The sequence below is a fragment of the Cuculus canorus genome, chromosome 13, assembly GCF_017976375.1.
Source record: "Cuculus canorus isolate bCucCan1 chromosome 13, bCucCan1.pri, whole genome shotgun sequence".
In the NCBI taxonomy this organism is placed as follows: Eukaryota; Metazoa; Chordata; class Aves; order Cuculiformes; family Cuculidae; genus Cuculus; species Cuculus canorus.
In genome coordinates, this window is record NC_071413.1 from 19,220,690 (window position 1) to 19,241,847 (window position 21,158).

The 21,158-nt window shown below is 38.3% G+C and overlaps 1 long non-coding RNA gene across 1 annotated transcript; it reads left to right on the forward strand.

The window, feature by feature from the left end:
* The first annotated feature begins 671 nt into the window (after positions 1 to 671).
* On the forward strand, positions 672 to 20,991 carry LOC128853523 (uncharacterized). The gene is made up of 4 exons (XR_008452107.1): positions 672 to 782; positions 2,203 to 2,351; positions 6,697 to 7,301; positions 16,807 to 20,991. It is a non-coding gene; the product is annotated as an uncharacterized LOC128853523 (long non-coding RNA).
* Positions 20,992 to 21,158: the final 167 nt, after the last annotated feature.

Below are 21,158 nucleotides of genomic sequence, written 5' to 3' on the forward strand. Positions count from 1 at the left end.
TAGTGTTAGATGTACATGAGAATCACAGAATCATAAAATAGTTTGTGTTGGAAAGGACCTTATAGATCATGCAGTTCCAGCCCCTTGCCATGGGCAGGGACACCTTTCGCTGGATCAAGGCTGCTCAAAGTTTTGTCCCACCTGACCTTGAACACCTCCAGGAATGAGGCAGAATTGCAACTATGACATGCAAAATGAGGAGCTGAAGCTCTGGTGTGCCTCTCTCTTAGCAGTACCACACCAGTTACAGTAGAAGCCTGCAGTGTTTGTGGCATCGTGCAAGAAGTTAAATTATTATGTATTAACATACCGTGCAGTAGTACATATTGTACTATATGTACTGTTATTCCATGCTTATTGCTGTTACCGTGTTATTGTTCTATACTCAACGGCCGGCTTGACCACAGCTTGGGACTCACAGGCAATGCCCGTCCTTTCCTATTCTCTGAGCTGATGGAAAACATATTTCCACTATGCCACTGTCCCTGCTCACCAGTGGGAATATCTGAGAACATCATAAGTAATGTATAATGTTAGCCTGGAAAGAGTGCTCTAGCAGCACTCCAGATAAGATTCATATTCTGTTTTTTCACAAGTATGTCATACTTTTTAAAAAATCTTCTTTTTTAGCAGTAACGGGTTAAAAAATAAGGATTATTGGTTGTATATATGTGCACCAGGGATAAGCCTTTTGGATCAACTCTAGACCCTCACCATAGTGTTCTTTTAGAGAAGACTTATGACTTCTGGAATTAAATAAATGTTTCACAGGAAAATATCAGGTATGTAACTGCAGTATAATTAACGTTACTTCAACTATATTTATATTTCTTGTGTAATCTACTCTGACTTTATATCCAGATGATGTGTGAAGTCAATTAGCGTGGCGTAAAGTATATTCAAGTCACTGTGATGATTCCTGGCACAATTTTTTGTTTTCTATACACTTTCAAATCATAACCAAGCCCCAAAAGACTGGGGACATAAACTGCTTGGGAAATGGATGAAAATAATTATTTTTATTAACGTGCTTTTGTGATTTGAACATCTATTCAAGCTATTTGAATAGCTTTTGCAATTCATAGCATAGGTTTAAAATGTAACTTATTTTTATTCCTTCTGTGGACAACAGGCTGCACAAAATCACTTTTAATATATTTGTAACAATTCCAGTGAGTATCTTTATAAATTACTAGTAATATAAAAGCACAAATTTTATATCTGTGGGCAAAATAAGTGTTTTATATTAAAAGAACAGAAAGGTAGACGAATGACAAATGTATAATTATGGTTTTGTTAAGAGGGCATTTCGTAAGGATCTAGTAGGTTATAAATGAAATTTATTCATTTAAGCATTTTCATATCCTTTCTGAGAAGAATTTCTAACAAGAAAAAGGTGTCATTCACATTTTCTATCAAAGTGAGAAAAAGCCATTTTCCAACAAATTCCAAACAGTTTTAGATCTGAGAAAAAGAAAATACCTTTTGATCTTTGGAATCAAAGAGATACATCTCGGCAAAATAGCAGGTCTGTAACTGCAGAACAGTTATTTCATCTGTTTATTTCCTGTCTCAGCTTCACTGAGATATAAATTCAAGTAGTTATGTAGACGCAGAGTAAGATGGGAAGTAATATTTCAAATCTGTTTAGCATTAGTGAGACCAAACTGAAGTAATGTGTCCTGTCTGGGGCACAGCACTTCAAGAAGGACACGTTCTTGTGGGTCCTTTGAAGAAAGCTGCTAAGACAGCTTCGAAAGATATCAGAGCGTATCTTTTGAATTAAAAAACAAATGAATTAAGGTTGTTTAGCCTAAGGGGATGAATACTAAAACCAAGACACTTTTAGTTTTATTATTCACAAACTATTATTGTAAAAGCGGAGTTATATGTTACTCCATTATGTCCATCAGGGAGAGGATAAGAATAATGGCATTAACAAGCAGGGCTGAGGTTAGGCATAATGAGAAGAAATACTCTTAATGGCTGGGTAAGCTATTGTTGGAATAGAATGCCCGAGGACGTTCTAGTCTTCAAATTTAGGTATGGTTTAGAGTGAGGTTGACAAGTACCTACTGGGAATGACATAATTGTGGTTTATTTGGGGGATAGAAGAGGATTAGTACATGTCTCAAGGTCCTATCCAGCCTCTTTTTTTTTTTTTTTTTCTCTTATTTCTATGGATTCTTTTTTTTTTTCCAGCACTACTTGTCTGTCTTGACTGCGGAACTCAAAATGGCTTTTAGAGAAAGGAGGGATGAAATGGGGACCTGGTTGCATTTATTTAAAAGTTATATCCACCCGTGCAATAGGACACATTTTGCAAGTAGCCTGTTTGACTTGAAGACAAGGTCAGTTTAAGTTTTCCATGACTGATAGAATTATTATTACTATTACTGCTACTGTTGTTGTTATTATTATTGAAATCTGTCTTAAAAAAGGACATTGGTCTATTCTGGACTCCTGTTGAAATAAATTCCCAAAACTCTTAGGCTGTTGTAGGAGCAAGTCTACAAGTAACAAATAACCTGAGTATGCTCTTTTAAATATTATGATCTTTAAAACTTTTTAGTGGTTAGTCAAGACTTCTTCACAAACATATTATATTTTTTGTATTTTGAAAATCAGTTCTCAAGAGATAAAGGAAAGGTTCACACGGAATAAGGCAATGGAGAGACTGAAATACCACTGCAGCTGAGGTTATATGATGGTTTCTTTGTTGGGCAAGAAAGTTTGTGATTTAATGAGAAAACAACATATTCTGTCATTCTAAACCCTAGACAAAATCCAGCTGAGAATTTTGGACAAGTCTTCCTGTGACAAAGTAGAATGTTTTCTTATAGCTTTATTTTTTTGCAAACATCTACAAGGTAACTGAATCACACCTAGACTCAGGCAGAAGGAATTCAGATTTATTAGTAATTATTTGTCTTCTAACAGTATGGAAGTGTTTTTATACCATTCTTCAGGGATCGATGAACCAGCTCCTTGGTTTTTCACTGTGGTATGTGAAAAGCTATTGTGTGTAGATCCTAAACCAGTATGTGCCATACTGATTATAAGGACATCATGCAGCCTTCTCTTATTAATATATACAGCACTTGAAAATGAAATCACTTCAGTGACAACATCATGATTTGGCAAACTATTTCAGCATATCTGATATAAAATGTTGAAAGAACAGTTTTGGCTGCTCTATGGAAGTATCGTGAAGAGCCAAATGGTAACAGATCTTCATGCTGCCATTCTTTATAGAGCAGGTATTTTCATCTGAGAAACGAGTTGACGACAAACTTATTTCTCTTTCAAAGGACATTTGTTGAATCAGTTTATTTGTGTGACATTGAGGTCAACGGGATACTTGTTCTCAGGAGACCTGAACTAAGTGAAAAGACGAAGATTTTATGAATTACCTGAGCCAGCACTCAGAATTCCTCAGAATTATTTGTGACTAATCACAAAAGTGATGCTCTACATCGATACTGAACTGCAATATCCTTTAGCATTTTGTGTTCATAGAGCAACCAGTGTCTTTATTATTTAGCCTGGTGGATTATGATGTTAATATTGTTTTCCTGCATATTTTTTTACTAAGGGCATGCATTTTTTCAGAGTTAATATTAATGTGCATACTTTTGTGATACAAATCCACAGCTTAGTATCAGCACAATGAGAATAATAAAGAGATCCATACCCTGGGATGAAGAAGTGTAGAGTCCTGACTACTTTTGTACCTATAGCAAAATGAAGGTGATGGAGAGGGTCATGGAGTTTCTACTGGTTTTAGATATGTAGGACAATAAAGGATGCAGATTATAATTGTTTATTGTTTTTAATGAGGTAGTGGTCAGATCATGATAGCCTACATTTGATTTGTCTTTCCATTCTGGAGCATAGAGGTGGAGAAATCACAGTCAATGACTGCTTAATTCACTGATATTTTGAGATCACAGTCCTGTGAGTCTGCTTTATTTAACTGGCATGTTGTTTTTCATAATTTTATTGAACAAATTGATTTATATTCAAAATGCACAATATACTATGCAAAGGCAGTTAGGGACACAATTTAGTGGTGAGCTCGGCAGTGTTAAGTTTATGGTTGGACTTAATGATCTTAAAGGTCTTTTCCAACCTAAAAAAGCCTGTGAATTAATTATTCCAGTGGGGTTCTTAGAGTACTTGTGGATATTCAGGTTTCTAGTTTAAAAGTTTATAGCTGTAAATAAATCATTGAAATAGGCATTAGTTTCTTCCTTTTAATTCAGAGATTTGTAGTGAGTCTCTTGCCATATTATGTATTCAACTGATAACCTGAATTTTTAGATACATACACATTTTTAGGAACAATCTGAACCTGCCGCCTTCGTAATGCAGTGAAGGAAATACTTGAAGCTTAATGTTACTCAAGAATTATTGGATTATAATAATAGTCATGTGGAACAGTTGTTCAGATAAGAATACTACTTTTTCTAATGTTAAATAAAATAAAATTTATTGTGTGAATAATCACAAAGACTTCCTCCTGGACTCTGCAAGATAAATATTCATTAAGTAAGATCAACAGTTGCAAGCAGAAGATAATTATTATCAATATAGGATGCTCTTTGGGATAAAGAAGAGTTGTATCGGTGGCTCGATGTGACAATTTACAGCACAGTCCTACTATAAGGAATGACTCTGTAGCAGATAAGTTCCCCATGTGGATTCAGTTCTATTTGCTTTCATTTGTCATGAAGCTAAACAACTGTATTTTGCTACTGTTAATCCTGCACAAGTCAGGCAACTCTGGCAAATGGCCCAAGAGTTCTCCTCTGACTCATCTTATTAATGCAATGGCTAAAGAAGTTCCACTCAAAGAACTATTTTGTGCTGTCCTGTATCCCCATGCAAACCCCTGTCATCAGGAACTTTCCAGCAACGTGGCTGAGAATGTTTGTGGATAACTGTGGGATTGTACGGAAACAGGTCATGCAGAATTAGCCAAGGAAGCAACAAGTAGACTTATTTAGGAATTACCCGTACAGGACTAGAGGAAGGTGCTGGATGTGCTGGTGTGCCATCTACACACAACCTGATCTTTTCCCATAATCTTGACCAAGCGACAACCACTGATGGTGGTCGTGATGGCTGCAGCTGGTTCAGAGTGGTTTTGAGGGAGGCAGATAACACACAACAGCCAAAGGCTGATCTATGATAATGCACCCACCTGGCCACAGTGCTGATCAGTGTCCAACTCAAGCCAAATTTGGAACAATCTGTCACCTGCAGCCCATGTGTAAATATGAGGACAGGCTGAGAGAGTTGGGCTTGTTCAGCCTGGAGAAGGCTCAGAGGAGATCTTATAGCTCCTGAAGGAGCTACAAGAAAGCTGGAGAGGGGCTATTCATAAAGGCTTGTGAGGACAGGACCAGGGGGAACAGGTATAAACTGAAGAGGGGCAGGTTTAGACTAAACAAAAGGAAGAATTTTTTCACTATGAGAGTGGTGAGACACTGGCCCAGGTTGCCCAGGCAAGTTGTGGCTGCCCCATTCCTGGAGGGGTTCAAGGCTACGTTGGATGTGCCTTGGGCAGCCTTATTTAGTTGGACGTGTCCCTGCTCATGGCAGGGGGGTAGGAACTAGATGATCTTTAAGGTCCCTTCCAACCCAAACGGTACTATGCCTATGAGTCAACTGTCGTACTCCATAAACAGTGAGCAACACAAAAGCCCTTTGAGCTCTCCCGAAACAAGAGCAGGCTACACATCAAGATCTTCCCTTGAAAGGGATGCATGCAACGTCATGGACGATGTTGAGAGCATCCTTGCCACAACAGATCCTCAGTAAGTGACTTGAGAATAGGTGAACTGAAACTTTGTGACCTTAGCTAAGTGATATAAAGGATTGACTGTGCGTATATAATCTTTTAGACATAAACCATTGGCTAAGTCTGGATCCAGCCACACCTAAACTCCTCTCTGAGAAGGAGTTTAGAAAGCAAGAGCATCCTTTCTGAACCTTGTGGCTCAATGAGAGGGTCTCCCTGACAGTTTTTTAATGACTCGGCCCTCCATGCAGTAAATAATCAAGTGTACCTTGCCATCAAATCCAGGTAAATCACTGTCACATTCACTAACAAACTGTTAAATCTCTGGTTTATGTCAATAAACATACTGCTGCTTCTCTCTTTTAAGAATGCATCTTTGCATCTTTCTATTTGCAACACCCCTATATCTCAAGGTAAGGAGTAAAAATTTTTTACCTATTAAATAACAGGTATAATATTGGAAAGGAGCAAACACTTTCACTTCCGAGGTGTCACCTGTGTGGTCTGGCAGTGGCAAATGGGAGAGGCAACTATCGGGACATTTTAGTTTCTCATTCCAGTTCTATACTAAAAGACAGAATGTGATTTCCGTCTCACCTGCAGGATGAGCCAAGGACAAGTAACCCATACTTACCCACTCTCAGGTAGATGAAGAACCTGAGGTACTATTTTAGTGTTTAAGGGTATCCCATTAAATACAGGGGGAATTAACTATGGTACTGATCATTCATTCACATAAGAACAAAGAGCATTACGTCATTCTTCATTTGTATAAGGCTGTCATATGTATTTTAGTGGGTAAATTTAGATTTCATGTGATCAAAAAAAGATGTTGGTTAGCATATACATTTTTCTACCTATTTAATTAATTGATATTTTTTTACCTTAAGTGCAAATGGAAAGGAAGGCAGATGCCTTACATAGTGTACAATCTTGCCATGTTCCTTTGCCAATTAATCATTTCAAGGTAAGTACATTTTCTATTATTAAATCTGTATTTTATCTGGAATTTCTCCTCATAGCTTATCACATCACTTTACTAAAGTGATTCTGCCTTGTTCCACATTATAGTTCCTGATGTGCAGTGTATAGGATAACTTATACTTAATTTAAATTAATTCCTCTATCAAACCTGTAAGGCACTTTATCCCCGTTCTGTCAATGCTTTGCTGACTTCTATACATTGTCAGAAGGCCTCAAAGAATGAAAATATGTCTAATTATGCTATTTTATTTTTGAATTTCTTCATGATTCCTTGCCTTTCTGATGAGAGGGTGGAGCACCATCCCTGGAGCAATGGAAGGACTGTGATCGGTGAAAGGATGGTGACAAGGGGCAGCTGCTGTAGAGGGGATGAAGTAAGCTGCTGTTTGGACCTTAAAGGGGATGGAAAGAGCCTTCTATGGACCAGAGAGGTCTAAATTTGCTGTAGTTCAAATAGGTCTTAATTGCAATCAACCCTGCAGCTGATGCCATGCCTCCAAGGACACAGCCGGTTGGTTTTTGCTCTCTCTTCTTCTTTTTTGAGTTTATTTTAAAATATTCTGGCTTTCTCTTTTTTATTAAACTGAGCATTTGGGAGTAAGAGCTTTGGGGGTTTTTTTGTGGAGGGGTGGGTCAGGATTAGTCTAGAATAACTCTTTCAGTGCTCTCGTGACTCAGAATCTGTAATGGTGGGTGAGACTTGTATTATTTTTATCTTTGATGTTATATTTCATTTTTTTAACTGTTTGGGACATGTTAATATTGTCAAATGGTAATTAAAGTAGGGATATCATTACAAGTGGTTTTCCTGCTATTGGGGAGATTCCCTGTGGAAAGGCTTTTACAAAACTCAAAGCCAGGGTCTTGATCAAATGCAATTCAAAAGACAGTTTTAAGTACACATCAGTTTACTCATGGAGAAGAATAATTAGTTGCTTTCACAGTGCTGGAAAAAGCAAAATGGACAGGTTTTTCTTTTATGTACCAAGAATTGTCGTGTGGGCACAAGAGGTTGAACTCAAAGCTGTGGTTGCATTTAATCACAGAATCACAGAATCACCAGGTTGGAAAGGACCCATTGGATCATCGAGTCCAACCATTCCTAACACTCCCTAAACCATGTCCCTCAGCACTTCATCCACCCGTTCCTTAAACACCTCCAGGGAAGGCGACTCAACCCCCTCCCTGGGCAGCTGTTCCAGTGCCCAATGACTCTTACTGTGAAGAATTTTTTTCTGATATCCAACCTGAACCTCCCCTGACGGAGCTTCAGGCCATTCCCTCTTGTCCTGTCCCCTGTCACTTGGGAGAAGAGCCCAGCTCCCTCCTCTCCACAACCTCCTTTCAGGTAGTTGTAGAGAGTAATAAGGTCTCCCCTCAGCCTCCTCTTCTCCAGGCTAAACAACCCCAGCTCTCTCAGCCGCTCCTCGTAAGACTTGTTCTCCAGCCCCCTCACCAGCTTTGTTGCTCTTCTCTGCACACGCTCCAGAGCCTCAACATCCTTCTTGTGGTGAGGGGCCCAGAACTGAACACAGTATTCGAGGTGTGGTCTCACCAGTGCTGAGTACAGAGGGAGAATAACCTCCCTGGAGGTTATTAATGTTGCTTCTTTAAATGTATTTTCCTTAGTAGTTGAAAATGTAGAATTTTAGTCTGGTTTTCCATATGGCTAGAACAGTTTGTAGAATAACAAACAAAACCTTTTCCCACCTCCGTAAATTAACCTGGATTAGCAGAAGTCTTTGGCAGGTATTTCACCTTTTAAGCTTATTTAAAACAATTATTTATTATTTAATTATTATTTAAATAATTAATCATTTAAATAAATAAATAAATAAATAAATAGATAAAACAATTATTAAAACAATTAAGAGAAGACTTTAATAGAAGACTATTTGCATAATGCTCCTTCACAGCCATGTGGTGAAGAGGTGATTCTATGTGCTTGAGATTATTGTATTGTGTGGGTTATTCATATTGCCTTCAGTAAAGTGCGGGTTTTAAAAGGATAGCCCCAAAGAATAGTCAGTGAGAAAAGGCAATCTCCCCTAGAGAGCAAATTATGAGTACATCTCTCCAGTGGAAATTCATGTTCCTCTTTTATGCCCCTGTATTACATGCCCAGGATTAGGTGATATTACCATTTTTCTTCAGAAGCTGTTTAGAAAAGTTCTCCTGTATTTGGAATGGGAGGGAATAATGGTCTCCACGTTGAATAACTTGACTAAATTGAAAACGTTGAATAAATTGACTCAGGTGAATAAAGGATATTTGATTTTTATTTAATTGTTTTGATTGTCATTAGTGAAAATTAAGTATATTCCAAAATAGAAATTATTCATTTGTGGGGGGAAGACCTCAAAATTAAATTCTGAACTTACTTTGTTTCAGGTGATGTTAATGCTTTTATGGAACAAGATATTCTTAAAGTAATAGGATAACTTCAAAGTTTCTTCAGCTTGGTCCGTTGAAAACATTGAATTACATGTGAGAAATTATCTCCAAATATAAATATGGAGAACTTAGCAGAAAAAGAAATTGGGAAAGATAAATAATTAAAAATAGTGACCACATCCTAAGAAATAATTATTTAATACAACGTCAAAGTAAAAGCAAAGAAGGAACAAAACCTAAATTATATATTAAAAATCATTTATGTAGACATCAATATAGAATTAATTATTTTCAAGTTGAGTAAACTAAATGATAGGATCATAAAAGGAAGGACTGATGTAACTGACAACTTTCAGAAGAGTGTGCAAAAGTTCTAAAAGGTCAAGGCCAAATTTTTAATCCTTGTGTAATTTCATTTATTTGCAATTCTGTTGAATATATATGATGAGAATGATCAAATACAAATACTGACATGAGTCATTGCCTTTGATCAAAAACGTATTTTAAGAGACACAACAATAAAAGAGAATGAAATACTTATTGGTGTCAGGCACAAATAAAGCAAAGAGTTTGTTTTCCTTTTTTTTTCCAGTTGCATAACTGTCCACATTTCATAATTATGCTTCATTTACTTGAATACAATTTCTCTTGGAAGAAGGCAAAGATGGAGTTTCTTGTAAAAGATTACGTCTAGTGGCTTCTAAAAAAAAAAAATCAGTGCTAAAGGCTAAAAGGCTTTATTGAAATTCTCAAGAAGAAATCTGCAAAAGCTTGGTGCTTCAGGCTTGTTATCAGGTGCCTGCATTTGGGCAGCCTGACATTCTATAATTGAAATTCATTGCTCAACCTTTAGTCTATAAAAATGGTGTGCTGTCATTAGCACTGACTGCTTGCTGTATTCTCTTGCCGCTCTTTAGACCAGCTTAAACCACCTCGGATGAAATAGCCTATTTCATGGGAGACCCCTGAGTTTGCCATTGTTAAAGTAGAAGGTGAATGCGGTGTTTAGCAATGCACTGAAGTAAAATATAATGGAATTGCTAGGAAAGAAGAGAAGGTTCCCTTACATACCTCCCTTTTCCGTTCAGATTTTGAAGTAGTTTTCAGGTTCTACGTTAAGAATCCCGTGTCATCGCTAACATTTTTAAGATTACATTTGAATTTTAACATTCTAATGTACCTAAAGCACTTGAATTAATTAGTTCCATCCCCCACTCCCACTCTGACAGCAACAAGAGATCACGGGAGTAGAATTCTTGCCCCCTCCTGTATTAAAAAGTGGAGCAAAGGTGGTGTCCATTTGCCACGTTTGCATGGATCGGATCTGTCTAAACTGGCATCCGAAAATTGGATTAAGGGTTTCTCGTAAAATATAGACAGAACTGGACCTGCATTGAGGCAGCACTCTTCCTCTTCCTTCCTTCATTGTCTCTACCCTGTTCTCTTTACCTAGAGAGGAAAACCCTTTTCACTCCACAGCATCTTTTAATTGAGATTAAAGAAAGATGAGCTATTTATGATAGAAAGTATCACAGGAGAATCTCGTCTCTTCAGCTACGCTGAGATAACAGAAATTTAAAGGAGTGACACACAAATAGGTGAGAGATTTATAAACTGCATGGATTAGATTTCCATCTTTAACTCTAACTCCGGCTGGGTCTGGCTGGGACCTTAAATCTAAGACTCTTTTGCGGTACATTTGCAAAAAAGAGAAGTTTGCAGAAATAGGCAGAAATTGGCAAGAATGCCCGACTTCCCACGAGATTTCTGACATTCAGTTTGGATGATGTATTACAAGATCAACTGCTTTCTAACTTCATTTTTCCATTATTTGCAGCAGAAATGTTATTAGATATGGATTTAAGTAATGTGATTACCAGTGAGTGGTAATTTTGAAGTATCTGTGTGGGAACTGCTTTAGGAATTATTGCACTACTGAAATCAAACCACAATTCGGATTTAAACCTAATCTTACCCTGAGCTATCCTTAATATTGTCAACATCTTTCCATCCCTTCTGGAATAAATGGAGTGGTAAAATATTATAAAAGTAATGGTATGTTTCCTATAGTATGTGTCCTGAGAAACCAAAATAAATTTTTTATAATTCCGAAAAAGGAATCAAATCTTCTATGGATTTCGAAGATGTAGTATAAAGAAGGGAAAGTTTGAAAACTCTTCTTGGTGTAGTGGTCAGGTTTTAGTTAATATTCTGAATAATGAGTACTTCTTGTGGGGAATATAGCTCATCTTTTATTCCTCGTGAGATGATGCAGCGTCCTGTTGCCTTCTGAACTGCTGCTGTTTTGAGATGACTGACCGAGCTGATGATTTTAATGTTTTTTCTATGGTAAATATTTGAATTTGCTTCTGGTTGCTATGCTGGTTCCATTTAGCTTTGCCCTCTAATAGTTGCTAAACAACATTTTATTCAGGGTTCAATGGAGAAATTCACCCACTAGCTCAAAGTGAGTTAATCTGTAAGAACAGCGAACCCCCAGCAAGGCAAATTCTGATTCGCTTTAGATCTTTCGCTGATGGTAGAGAAGAGTTTCCAGACCACTGATCACTATAATCACTGGTTGCTTTCTCTTCTGTTTTCAGTGTTTGAGATTTTTCCTGGTTTATAACCTCAATTGCTCCTGCAATGCCTGCAGCTGCCATCCTCTGTCTGTTACTGTCAGCATGGGCTGCTGTTGTTATGTCTCCGGTGAGATTTGTCTCATATCCAGAAGGTCTAATATTTCTTCAGTTTCCTCATCTGCTTGTGGTTCCAGAGTCATACCCGAGCCCTTCACCTCTTCCTCCCTGTATCCCTGTCCCTGGTACACCGCTGCCCTGCACCGGGGTGCACCTGTGTCCCTGCAGATCATCCCTTGGTGCATCACCAGCCCTGGGACAAGGGGACAAGGAGAAAGACAATGCTATGAAATTTAAACATTGAGTCTTTATTTCAGTCCCCAAGTGGAACAAATATTGTGTTTGCCTTCCTTCATCTCTATTGTCTGATCTTCTATTAGGACAAAAAGTAATTCCCGAAGGACTGAAATCCATGCTGTTGGCTGCTTTGGACAACACCCTCAGACACGTGGTGTGAACTTGAGGGTTGTCCTACATGGGGGCAGGAGCTGGACTTGATGATCCTTGTGGGTCCCTTCCAACTCAGGCCATTCTACTCTATTCTATGACCTTACAGAAAATTACCTCCTTCCTTCAAATCTTCCTCAGGTTGCTATCGCTCACTATCTTCTTAGAAAGGGTCATAAAAATGAGCCTTTTCATGGGGACAGGTCTGTAACGGTTGAAGGTTCTTTTGTTTTGCCTTTTCCTTTCTTTGGAAAATTTCCTTAGTTAATGTCAGATTTTTACTGTATTTCCAAGGGTAGTCAGACATCCAGCAGCAACAACACAGGCAGGTCTCAAAAATAGTTGTTTCAACACACAGTAGATTTACTTCAAATATAGAATGGATTGAAAGAGGCAAAATTTCTGCAGTCATTTCTTTCTGTAGAGAAACTTGAAAACATTTGTATTTTTATTGCAGCTTTTTTACAAGGAAAATAAAATAGCACATTTCACTTTTTCAGCTGTCAGTCTTTGGAAGATGGTGGCATGTGTTAATGTTTCAGGTTTCCTGTTAATATACATGTATTTTAGTAGTAGAGTGATAATTATGGGGTAGGCTTTCTTTAGAGTCGCATCTGGAACATTTGAACACTGCCTCGTGGTACATGATGACAAGAGCAGATAACTGAGTTTATATATATGCTGATTTACAGTTTGTGTACTGTGGGTATTTTTAAGAAATTAGTAAGAGAAATAATGAAATTATTAAAAAAATTGATTATTTGCATGTTTGGGGTTCTTTTGATTGGGTTATTTTTTAATTCCAGAGCTTGATATATAGTTTTGAAAGGACACAAAGTGTGTGTGTGGGGAGTGGTCATAGGAATATATTTGCTTTAATAGTCTTAACAACATTATAGCTGTTTGTTTCAACAGTTTCATCCTAACCTGCAAAGCAGCAGAGAAAAAAACTTTTGCTATTCTAGAATGATCTGTAAAGGTTAACTGTTGCGGTCTTTTGCCGGGTTTTTGTTGTTTGGGGTTGGTTTATTTGTTTAGTTGTTATTATGGTAACTGAAGGGGACAGAGGGAAGTACGTGTATCGGAATACATTTGCAAAATAGCACTGTCTACAGGACTTAGTAAAAGATGTATTAAATAAAGGTTAGAGTTACATCATGGCTGCCCCATCCCTGGAGGTGTTCAAGGCCAGGTTGGATGGGCTTTGGGCAGCCTGATCCCGTAGGAGGTGTCCCTGCCCATGGCAGGGGCTGGAACTGGATGGGCTTCAAGGTTCCCTTCCAACCCAAACCGTTCTGTGATTCTATGATTCTTTCTACAGTACTAGATTCTAATTTGCTGCTTGCTGGAATCCCTTGACAAACTTTAAAGGTCCTACAGAAATGGTAAAAAGAAAAGGTACAGGTGAAAAGAATTATTTGGATTGTTTGTAAGATGAGAATGGATGTGATACTTTTGCTGTGATTCATGAGTTGAGAATACTTGAGTCTGCTCTTGGCTCTGAGATCATTTGGGTGGAGCAGATTAGCTGTGAGCTGCGTGGGCAGACTTGTAGTTCAGGTGATGCTCCTGAACAATCTTTCAAGTCCTGAGTTGCTCCTGGGAAAAAAAATATCCCAAAGCTGGTGGATGAGCAAGGCTGTCTTTAAAAATTAGAACCTTATCTTTTCTGTGCTTCGGCTGTTCTCCATACGTGGGGAGAGCAGAACTACCCTGGTGGGTTGAGACCGTTTTAAATTGTAAGCATTTAATGAATGAGACAAATGTTATTCCCAGCACTCACAGAAACCTGCGTGGGAAGGACATAATATATAGTCTATAAAGCTGAAGGAAGGAAGACAGGGTGGAAGTCTGCTGTTAAATAAGAAGTTTGATATCAAGCGGCGTATTTTTAAATAGTAACAGCTCCTGTATTATCTTGGGCATCCAGTTACTACTCTTGGAAGTCAAAGTCCTGAGGGTGAGCTTTTAATTTAATGCTTTACATTAAAGAACTATTCTCATATAGCGTATTTGCCTTCTAGCCTTTGCAAATAAATAACAAGTGTGCCATACATCACGGTCAAGTGAGTTCCACAGCCAAATGGATAAAACCATCTAGACCATTTTTTGTAGTACTATGATAAGAAACATTTATTATATCCATTATAGACAGGAAAGTGATTTAAGAGCCAGAGAGGTGTCATTTATATAATGCTGCAATTCTTCTTAGCTCTGAGAAATAAAAAGAACAAGGATCCAAACAGGCTCTACTTCCGTACAGCTGCTTCACAAAACTGGACATTGCTATAAACTTAGATGGTCATCTGGAGCTGAATTTTATAGCTAGACTCCAATATCCTCAAACTTTATGCTGTTTGAGGCACAAATATAGATAAAAATTCTTTTCTTGCACCTTCCTTCCTTGAAAAATTAGAAAAACTTTGCCTGTTGCAGAAAAACCTTCCCTGTATCACCGTGAAATTGTTTCAGAAATAATGCTGGTAACTGACCACAGCTGCTCCAGTGAGCACTTGTAGTTGTATCAGACAGGTTGCACCTGTGCTGCTTTCTATCCATGCTCAGCCTGATGCCAGAGAACATCTGGTAATGTATAAGCAAAGATATATTACTAATAGTACTCATTTTTCTGTTGTCATAGCATCAATATGATCTGTGCTCTGAACTGGGCTCAGTGCAGCGAAAGCCACAGATATTTAACTTAAAAACAAGAGATAACTGAAATAAATGTTCCAAATGGTAAAGTGTGTTCTGATAAGCACCTGGGAGACCAGTCTTAGGAGGAGACTGGAACAGAGATTAGACTGGAACAGAGATTACGCTAAGAAGAATGGGAAATAATTGCTAAAGGCGTTGGTGTATTTTTTGAATGTACTTGTACGTCATCAGAGTTAGAGGAAAATTGTTCAAATCGCACTTCTTGCAGACATTTGGCAGAAATCACCAAGTGATGTGGGGATGTTGCATCTGGCTAAGGATGGCCTTCCAAAGCACATTTTTATTTGCTTTCTCAGAGCCATTGACAGTGAAGCTTCTTTGCAAGGTATAAAGTCAAAAATCTTACCACGAACTGCTTCATGGTTTCTAATGTTGTTGAGTTTTCACTTTGAATTTCACCGTAGGTTTAGAAAATTACATCCTATTCTTTGTGTGGTCTGTGCAGGGGCCTGTTAAGTCTCTGAACACAAGAAACTTCCTGAATTTCCCTGGAGCTGGTGATCTTATTACTTGCTATTCGTTGAATTAATCCTCCTGGGAACTATTTAATTTTTTTAGCCCTTAAAACTTTCAGAGCTTCATGTTATTATGAAAGGTTTGACTGAACTGAAGTTGTTAGGAGAGGGCTTAATTTTGCCGACCCCATCTTTCTGCCTCCTGAGGCCACCTGTGTTTGCCCTGCAGTGCATAATATTTGAGAGGCTGAAACATATACCTACCAAAAGCCAACTTTTTCTAATGTGGAGGAAAGAATGCATAACATTAATATGTGAATCAGTGTGTCAGAATATTCAGATACATCAGTTAACCCTTCTCCCTCCTTACATGTTCCAATAACTCTTCCTAGACTCCTTTTCCAGGATTCCAGGACCTGCTGCTTTAACCGTACTGCTCAGCAATGATTATGTCCCACTTCTCAGCAGTAATTGTCTCGCCCTTTGCAGGACCTCGAGGCTTGCAGGACCTCACAGCTTTAGCAGGATCCTTTTTCACTTATGGATGCATTCCTGGTTAGGGAGGAAATTATTCTTTCCCATTGCCAAGTGGTGTCTCTCATCCACAGTTTGTAGCTCTTCATAAAGCTATAGAGTCTTTATTGTGAGGGAGGAATTGGGTTTAATCCCCCTTGCCCTGTCACACTGGCTCCTCTTCTCAATTGCTGCGTGGGTTCCAGGCCCCATCTAACCTGGCCTTGAACACCTCCAGGGACGGGACAGCCACCGCTTCCCTGTTCCATTGCCTCAGCACCCTCACAGTGAAGAAATTCCTCCTTATGTCTAGTCTAAATCTGTTCCCTCCAATTTAAAACCATTCCCCCTATTCCTATCACTACATGCATTGATAAAAAGTTCCTTTCCAGCTTTCTTGTAGCACCTTCAGGTACTGGAAGCTCCTCTAAGGTCTCCTCGGAGCCTTCTCTTCTCCAGGCTGAACAACCCCAACTCTCTCAGCCTGTCCTCGTATGGGAGGAGTTCCAGCCCTCTGATCATCCTTGGAGCCCTAAATTGAAATCACTTTCGATTTTCCAAATATATCGGGATTCTGTTACCTTGCCCCATTTGCCTGGTCCTGCATTTTTCAGTCACAGTTTTAACTCAAGCATTTGTGTTTTTTAAATTGACTGCATCATCTCTCAAAATAATGAAGTGTTCAATGCGTGTTAGATCATCTGTGAATGTAAACCTTCCTGTGAATGTAAACCTTCCCTCTGTTGTATCTCTGCTGTTATTTCTTTCATCTACCTTATCATATGAAAAACAACTCTCTTGGGAAGATGGTTTAACTAAATACTTTCTTCTTTGTATGATTTCTTTATAGATATTGAAGTGACTGATGTAGAGATTTCTGTGTGGGGAAGACATGGATTAACCAAGGCTGCTGAAGCTGAATTTGTGGTGGTGCACCGGAACTCGTTGGTACCCTTTCCATACATCAGCCCCCTGGGTGCTGTCGGCATCGGCATCTAGACCTGAGTTGAATTTTAGCATGTGGTTGGCAGGGTTCTGATTTCATACACTCACTGTATAGGCTTGTGATCTCGAAGGCCCAGATCTGTCTGCTCTGCTCTGCCGTCTTCAACGGAACACTCTCTAAAACAGAATCTTTTGGCTGCGTAGAAATTGATAGAAAATGCATCTCTATTTATTCAGAACACACCCTTGCGCTGAAGGGGAGACAAAGGCAAGTTTGGGTAGTTAAATGTCTTATCTGGGGTTCTGAAATCATTATTTGCTAGTCACCAAAGAATGCAATTCCACCATTCACCTCGGTAAAAGAATGGTTTTCTGGTATATCCTAAAGCTATTGATAATCTGTGTCTAAATATCATATGAAAAGCAATAGACTATCCAAAATACAGCTTCTGAAACTTGCTAGTGCTCTTTGTATTGTCACTGCAGCGTGGCGCTTTCTTAAGGACCAAAATAACTGCATCTAGTATTTATTCTTTTTGGTGCCATCAGCGGTGATGCCTTCCCATTTACAATTCTTATCTCAAAGCCTGATATTTGGGAAGCTGAGCTGTTTCATAGCTCTTACTTTGAAAGAACTGCAGGCAGTCAACCACTTTGTCAGGTTGAAAGCAGATAAAAGGAACTACCTTTTCCACAGCATGTTGTTAAGTTGCAAAATTTATTGCCATAAGAGACTGTGAAGACTGAAAGTGTAAATGGGTTCCAAAAATGAGTTAGCAGAATCTGTTGGTTGCTACTAAACATGATGATCTACAAGCACATGCCAGCACAGAGAGTTCCTAAACTTGTCATCAGAGCTGAGGAAGATGCTGTGGAAGGCTTGGTTTCTTAGGGTGCTGTGTAGGAGTCTTCCAGACACTCCATCAACAGATCTTATATAGTGGGTTTTACTTGAGTGCGGCAAGAACTGAGTAAAACAGAGTAGCATGACACAAGCAGTAAAACCCCATTCCTAAGGTCGTCCTATGGAAATGAAACTATTTTGCTTCTACCAAAGCAGCTTTGCAAGCATTTGCTTCCTCATGAGTAATGGCAATAATAGATGAGGAGAACACATTGTCAGGGGAGTTGTTTCCTGCCTGATGCAATGGATATTTGAGTGCAGCCATAGCATGAGGTAAAGATCAAGGGATAAATATTTCTCACCATGGCACATTTTTGCAAATTAAATCAATATCTTGCTTGGTTAATAGCAATCGTATTAATCATTGTTCAGCTGGAAAGGGGCAGCGTTGCACAATTTTCAGGAAGCCTGCTGCTGTTGTAAACCATTCTCTGCACGTTGACTGCTTTGAAACTTTAAATTCTGCCCAGACAAGACTTCCAGGTGGAAAAGGAGAAGAATACTTAAACTTTTGGTAGCCTTTAGAGGAAGGAAATGGCTAAATCGTAGCCCACCACTAGAAAGCACAAGAGGCTGATTGCTGGGAAGCTGCCCTGTTGCTGTCATCCCTCAGGCAGTGAGAAACGGTTGTTTGGACTAAAAGAAGATAATTCTGGTCTCTTGTAAAGGATGAAGTGAACTCAACAATTTTTAATCACATGGTGAATAGCAGTATCATATTAGCTACTAAATTCACCAAGAATTTAGGGAATTTAATCCATTAATCTTCAGTCTCTGCATAGACAAGAAGTCATGGAGATAATGAGTCACCTGAGGCAATAAGATTCAGTAGAAATCAAGCAGCTAATTTCTATATGTGCCTGTGAATATTTCTTTCAGGAATCCTATCTCTTTCTCTTGAGAGAAGTATTATTAGCACCTTCTGCACTCCTTTCATGCCAGAATGCTTGAGGAACCACATCTAAGCCTGGGACTCTGTGCTCTTGCAGTCATTTGTGTCTGGTTTTTAATGTTGAGTAATTCATGAAGAGTGTTCGCTAATCTAAAGGTGTTAAACAAGCATTCTGAATTTGTCTGTTTTTTTTAATATTTAAAATCTTCAGCTGTTTCTGTTGTCATTTGTAAACTGTGGACTTGGAACACATTTCATTTTTAAGTAATCCTTTGTTCAGAGGACATTTTACCCCACATATTTTACTGGTTCCGTTTCCAGGTTGTTGTTGGGTAATTTTCTGGAGGGTTTCTTCGTCTACTTCCAGTAATGCTCTTCCCAGCAGAAGAAATACGTATTTATTCTCATTTTTTCAGTCTAGATTTCAAGTAATTGCACCAAATACAGCTTCTTTTTCTCTTATCACGTTTGGGTTTTGAATTTCCAGGTTCTACACAATAGCTTAGAATCAAATCACTAAAAGAGGGGGTATCAGAACGTGCATGTGTGTGCGTGGTGGGGTGATGTGGTGGAATTCAGGTATATCAGCAGGGAAAAATCAATGTTTATCATGATCTTTTCTCAGAGTGAAATGGACTGAGAAAGGATGTTATGTAGCATGAAATCATGTAGAATGACCTTGAAAGAATTTAGAAGGCAATCATGAGCGTTCTGTCTGAGCCTGCAGATTTATTATAGCACAAAGATGCTGTGAGTTCACCTATTATACTACTAAGCAAACAGAGGATTTATAATGGACATCTGTGTGATTAAAAGCTCAATCCCCAGAGAGTGGTGAACACCTCATGATTTACAAATAGAAAAAACATGACTGAGATGTTAAAAGACCTTCCCCATGCTTGGAATTAATTTCATATTAGGGGAGTTTAGAATGTGGCCTCTTTTTCCATTGTGTAAGGAATGATTCAATCCTTGATAAATTTATTATATGTTTTTATTTTTACTTTCTGATTCTGAGTATATGTACCTGATTATTTTGGAAGCTTTGCATGCAAAAGAGACTTAGAAAGGAGTCCTGCCATTTCACAGAAGCTATGGGATTGTTATAAATTTGTTCTCTCCAGCCACCACAGGACAAATGTTTCTCACTCGGTTATATTCATTCTAGTCACAATTCCTACATCTCCTTAAATTCCATCCTATAACTCTGCCCAAGAAAGATAATATTTCTTGAAGACTCAATGGGAAATAATGTGTATCATTGCTAAATAAACTCAGGGTGAGCACGTAGGATGCTTACATGTGGATGAAATTAATTCTGAAAAATATTCTTATCATGAGCTGGCCATGTTCACACTGATAGTACAGGGCAGTGTGTCAAAATTCATTCCATTCTGCAGATTCCTTGGAAAACTGCAATTAACAGATACTAGCTGATGGTTTTCAAATGTCTCAATGTGATACATAGGAGATTCTTCTGTATTTCAAGGAACCAGAAAATCTGTTCTTGCTCTTTTCACTTGTTAAAAAATAATTTGCTCTAGAAGCACTTTGGCTTCTGCAAGTTAATTTCCCTGTCACTTAATTTTCATTATATTTTTATTAATCAGTGTCAGTCTGATTTTCAGCTGCCATCACGCTCTCATCTGCCTACCTGACCTATCCAGCAAGCCTTTACTTAATTTTTATGTGATTCTTAATGTCCTCTGCTTATCAAAAAATCAGCTGCTAAATGGACAAGTAAGTGGGAAGCTGATACGTTGATTTCCAATATTTTCATAGTAATTAACCCACAGTTGTCTGAAGGAATGCTAATAATGTGATGTAGCATTTTGGTCTGTATTTTCATAACCAAAAACTGCCTCAAAATGCAATTCTTTTGTTCACCACTGACTCAGATACCACAGTATGAGTTGAAACAGCTTTGAAGTAGAGAGGCATTTTTTTGCAACACAAACATATGAGAAGTATTTCATGTATTTGGAAGATCTGCTAAATGCAAAGACCTCTTTCAAGGTATGTACTTATAACTGAAGCATTATAAACAACAGGCTGCAAAGGTAAATCGTGACTGCATATAGATTCTCCATCCCTGGAGGTGTTCAGGGCCATGTTGGATGAGGTTTTGAGCAACCTGATCCAGTGGGAGGTGTCGCTGCCCATGGCAGGGGTGGGACTGGATAGGCTTTAAGGTCCCTTCCAACCCAAACCTCTCCATGATTCTGTTATTCTTATCTTTATCAGCTGTAATGCTCTTACACGTGTTTTAGGGAAAGTACGTTGCTTTGTGTTGAATTGTGTGAGTCAGAACAGATATCTCTATTCTATCATTAATAATTTTCTTATTATTATGTCTAATTTTCTTAGGCAATATTTTAGTATTAAAGCTATGGAAAAAGTTTAGCTTTGAAGGGGTTTTTTTCTGCACTAGGAAACTTTCAAACTATTTTTTCTATTTTTT